General features: G+C 50.1%; 1 pseudogene; it reads left to right on the top strand.

Moving 5' to 3' along the window:
• Window positions 1-400: 400 nt before the first annotated feature.
• LOC133044259 (transcription initiation factor TFIID subunit 10-like) lies at window positions 401-2,258 on the top strand (annotated as a pseudogene).
• Window positions 2,259-5,493: the final 3,235 nt, after the last annotated feature.

Genomic DNA, 5,493 nt, shown 5'->3' with positions numbered 1-5,493 from the left:
TAGCAGGTAAAGATGTAAAGAACTTGAACTTCCAGAGGACGACGGGGCCCTGAGATGCGACAAAAGAAAGCAACTGTGTCCGTGACTCTCCCCAAAAGGTAGATACACCTTGTTGTGGGCAGAAGTGATGCCCGAGACTTCTGGACCAAAACGTTCAGGGGCTGCTGGGCAGCCTTCTGCTCTCCTCTGTCCAGTGACCTGGACGCCACCCATCTCCATGGAGGGAGCTTGGATGCTTGAGGCATAGGATGGAGGACAGTCTTACCTGCCTGCCTCAGATTTTGAGTGAAGGAGGAAAAAACTGTGGCCTTACTAAGCCTCTGCAGGCAGTGCAAACCTTGCTGCCTCCTGTGGTGAGAGAGGGCACCCTAGCTGAGGAAATGGCAGTGTCCTAAGAAATATGGGGTAATTAAAGCCATAAGAGACGTCGTCCTTGCTGCCAGGAAATTCACTGTGTGACCTACAGCACTGACCTCCATCTCCGGTTCCTGGATCAGCAGTATCAGCATCACCTAGATAACATTAATGTAGATTCATACCCTGGGGGTGGGAGGTGGGACCATCACGAGTGCTTCCACCAACCTTCCTGGAAATCCTGATGCTGGCCAGTTTGGGAACCATTCATCTAAAAGATGCTGTAGGTAAGCACAACAGAGGGTTTTCCAGGACCTGTATCTGTAATACACACCTCGGGACACAGAGGACGTTCTGACTGAGTTCTCTGGCCCTTTTGAGGATGCATTTGTCTCTGTCTTCCAACACCCTCGAATGAAGAACACTAGTCATTGCCTCCTGTCTCTCTAAAGGGCTTCCTCAGCTGATCCTGGGGCAAACTCTAGACCAAAGGGGATAAGCCGAGTCCCCCTCCCTAGGGCACATACAGAAGATATTCACCAACTTGAGGGCCGTTCCTGGGTTCTCACGACCCTCTCTTTGGTTTTGATTGATTTGCTAGAGCTTCGTGCAGGGCTCAGGAAGCCAGTTTATTCCCTAGGTCTACCAGCTTATTACAAAGATTTAAAAAGGTATGAAGCAATAGTCAGATAAAGAGATACATAGAGTGAGGTCACTTCTTTCTGCATGGGATTTGGGGCCCAGCATGGTGGCATGTGGAAGCATTCTGGTTCCGCAACCTGGAACCTCCCCTAACCCCATCATTTTGGGTTGTTACAGAGGCTTCTTTACAGATCCATGATGGATTAAAGCATTGGGCATTGGTGATTGGATTCAACCTCTGGCTCCTCTCCCTTCCCTGGAAATAAGAGGGTGAGACGAAAGGCCTAACCCTCTGTTATTCAGTGTTGGTTCTCATGGCAGCCAGCTCCCACCCTTAGGTGGGATTCAGAAGTCATCTTGTTGACATAACAAAAGACCCCTTCAAGGCTCTCAACGCTTAGGAAATTCCAAGGGTTTGTAGAACCAGAGGATGAAGACCAAATATATATCTTATTACAAATAAAAATATCCCAGTCATATTTTAGAAGGAGATATATTCACTCCTGGGGCTTTCCCAGTGGCAGTGGTAAAGAATCCGCCTGGGGCGCGGACCCCGAGGCGGCGCCGGCCTCCGCCGCCTCGGCCCCGGGCCCGGCGCCCGCGGTCTCGGCCCCCGCCGCGCTGCCCGCCGGCACCGCCGCGGAGAACAAGGCCAGCCCCCCGGGGACAGCAGGGGGGCCTGGGGCTGGAGCCGCAGCAGGGGGCACTGGAGCCATGGCGGCGCGGGCCGGGGAGCCTGCTGAGCGGCGCGGGGCGGCTCCGGTGACGACTGGCGGCGCGGCGCCCCCGGAGGGGGCCATGTCTAACGGGGTTTACGTGCTGCCAAGCGCGGCCAACGGAGAGGTGAAGCCGGTGGTGTCCAGCACGCCTCTAGTGGACTTCCTGATGCAGCTGGAGGATTACACGCCTACGATCCCTGATGCAGTGACTGGTTACTACCTGAACGTGCTGGCTTTGAGGCCTCCGACCCACGCATAATTCGGCTCATCTCCCTAGCTGCCCAGAAATTCATCTCAGATATTGCCAACGATGCCCTACAGCACTGCAAAATGAAGGGCACAGCCTCTGGCAGCTCCCGAAGCAAGAGCAAGGACCGCAAGTACACTCTAACCATGGAGGACTTGACCCCTGCCCTCAGCGAGTATGGCATCAATGTGAAGAAGCCGCACTACTTCACCTGAGCCACCCAATCTAAATGTACTTGTCTGTTCTCTTGTCCCCACACCAGCCTGTTTTCATAATAAACTTTATTGTGACAGGCAAAAAAAAAAAAAAAAAAGAATCCGCCTGCAATGCAGGAGTCGCAGGAGATGTAGGTTTGATCCCTGGGTTGGGAAGATCCCCTGGAGGAGGGCATGGCAATCCACTCCAGTATTCTTGTCTGGAGAACCCCATGGACAGAGGAGCTTGGTGGCCTACAGTCCATGGGGTCATAAAGAGTCATACATGACTGAAGTGACTTAATATGCACGCACATGTATTCATTCCTAGGGGGCTTATGATTTGTTCCCATATGTTGAGTGTTTGGAGACAAAGTTTCGAAATGACACAAAGGAGCACATGGGAAAATGCAAATGTTGTATCTGTATCCAGCAAATCTCTAACCTCCTGGATGCAGTTACAAGGGGAGGGTCACTAGGCAAGTGAAGCCCCTCCAGACACAAAGGGTCTGTGGAGCCTAATATATCTTTTTAAAATTTTATTTATTTATTTATTGTTGGCTGCAGTGGGTCTTTGCTGCTATGTGTGGGCTTTCTCTAGTTGTAGTAAATGGGGGCTACTTTAGTTGCAGCAAGCCTGGGCTTCTCATTGCTGTGGCTTCCCTTATTGTGGAGCTCTAGGTTCACGGGCTCTAGGCTCATGGACCTCAGTAGTTGTGGCTCACAGGCTTAGTTGCCCCATGGCATTTGGAATCTTCCTGGACCAGGGATTGAACCTGTGTCTCTACCATTGGCAGGCAGATTTCTAACCATTGGATCATTGGGGAAGTCCCTAATATATCTTTTGAGCTTTGATTTTTTTCCCCTTGAGATGTTTGTTTCTCATAAAGCACAATAGTACTAATGACTTGTGTGTTGAAGAAATAACTGCATCTTCAAAAATCAAAGCAAACCTGCCAATGCCTAAGGTCTTGTTTGTAGAAAGAGATGCTAGGGCAGGATGCACAGACTTGTTTCAACCGCCTGTCGCTGACTAAACAATTATGAGAGCTCAGTGTCTAGCTTGGGTCTTTGCCTTTAAGAAAGAACTTGGTGTGGGGAAGAGGTGGGCAGCGGAGAAAGGATTAAGAGAGGAACGGACCAAGTGATTAAAGGGAGAGTCTGGCAATTACAGGGAGAGGTTAATGGAGCTGAGGCCACTTCTCCAGCTGAACGTGTCCGGGAGGTGGATTAGTGAAGGTCGTTGAGTGTCTGAGAGGTTGTTATAAGGACACTTCACAGCCATTTGCTTTCTCCCCGGAGGTACAAACAATGAGACATGAACTGGCGTTGTAACAGCAGCAACAGAAATGTTCCATTAGAAAGATAAGAAAGAACTTCTATATGGTGAAAGAGTTAGAATCATTCTACAGACTCCGAAGAGCAGACTCCAGACTTTGGAGGGAGAATGACCTGTCCTGGACCCTGGGACTGATGGTGTCCTGCTCCCGACAGGTCCCTAAAGCCACCTGGTGCAGAGCAGACCCTGATGTGGGTCACTCCCAACCAGTTGGCCTCTTGACTGGAGGGCCACACTCTCTTGAGTCTTCATCAATGATCGCTGGGTGCAGAGACATCACCCTGACTGATACACTCAGAGGAGGGACTGATTCTCCGCAGAGGTTTCATGTCTACGGGCTCTGCTGGTTACCTAGCTCATGATGGACCACTGGCCCTTCCTGGTCCTCATCTCCCACCCCCCACTTGCCTTGCTGGCCACACTTCCTAACAAGTCACATCCACATAAACCCTCATCTCAGCATCTGCCTCAGGGAAATCTGACTTAAGACCAAGTATGCATTAATTTTGGCTGTGAAACAAATGACCTTACTCTTAGTGGCTCAGAACAGCTGCTGTTTATTGAACTTAACAATTCTGCAGCTTGGTGGTTTGTGCTGGGCTCAGCTGGAAGGTTTTTCCTGGTCTGGGAGACTGTAAAATGGGCCAAGATATTTTGTATCTCTTCCCATTAATGGGTGGAATCTATTTTCCTACCCTTTGAGTCTGGGTTCTTCTTGTACTTTGGACAACAGGATGTGACAGTTTTAAGCCCAGGTCTAAGCATCTTTGCAGCGCCTACTCTTTGCCCTTAGGCTGTTCCTACCCTGCGAATGTGCTGAGTCAGCCTACTGGAGGATGAGAGACCCCAGGGAGAAAGGCCAGGGTCGTCCCTGCCATCCCTGCCAGGTCATCCTGCGTTATGAGCCCCTGCCACCCAACCCGCTGACCACAGATACATACACTGGCCTCACTGAGGGCCACTGAGCCCAGAACCCCTCAGCAGACTACATCACCAACCTGTAGAATAGCCAGTTAAATAGATGGACATTGAGCCACAACATTTGGGGTGGTTTCTTATGCAGCAAATCTGACCAATACAGATGGACACTTTTAACTCTTAACTCTCTGGAGGCTGGAGCCTAAGTTATTGAATCTCCTGTAGTGCTCTCCAACTTTTCCAACCCACCATAGGTTACTTGCTTTTCCCTTTCTGACATCGGAAATCTGCAAGTGATGGAGAAGATAAAGTCATCTTGATCAGAGAAGCAGCTCAGACCAGGGGGTTAGGGAGCCCACTGGGTACCAAATACTGCTCCTTTGTTGGGGTCACAGAACTACCTTCTGCCCGTGAGAGTGCGTATGCTTTCACATGTGCCTTCAACATGCAGTTAGAGAGCCTGCGTGTGGGCTCCAAGGACAGCTTTCGTCTAAAACAGTGTGCCTGACATTTTTCTTAATATTTTCCCCCGACTCAGGCTTTCCTTTCAGTATTTTGGAAAAGTTCTCTCCAGAAAACTCCACAGACTTTAAATTATTTGCAGAGAGTGTAATTTAAAAATTTCTGAACCTCCTTGAAGTCTATCCATGAACTCTGTAAATCCTCAGGTTAATAACGTCTGCCCTGGAAGATCTGATGTAGTTACACAAGAGAAAGCCTGGCCCTTAGAATGGTTTTCCACAAGTGTAGCATTTTTACCAGTTTTCCAAAGGCCTTAACTGTGAGTTGAGTGGGTCTCCCAGCCTGTCAGGGGAAGACAGGGAAGGAGGGATGGCGCTGACAGGAAGGCAGGTCCTTACTCAGGGGTTAGAATGAGGCAGGAGGGGAAGGACCAGCCTAACTCAGCGGGAATCTTGGGCTGACCCAGCCCTGGCCATCCTAGGACTTGCCCTGAGGATGCTGGCGGTGGAAATGTGTTAAGGTTTGAGCCAATAAATCAAGAGAAAGGGATGCGAGGAAAGGTGTTGTGCTTGGGAAGGACCTGATGAGGAGGAGAAGGCTTGAGTGAGACCTTGTAAT

Source organism: Dama dama, chromosome 23 (assembly GCF_033118175.1).
Source record: "Dama dama isolate Ldn47 chromosome 23, ASM3311817v1, whole genome shotgun sequence".
Classification (NCBI taxonomy): domain Eukaryota; kingdom Metazoa; phylum Chordata; class Mammalia; order Artiodactyla; family Cervidae; genus Dama; species Dama dama.
This window is presented reverse-complemented; position numbering and strand designations above follow the sequence as displayed.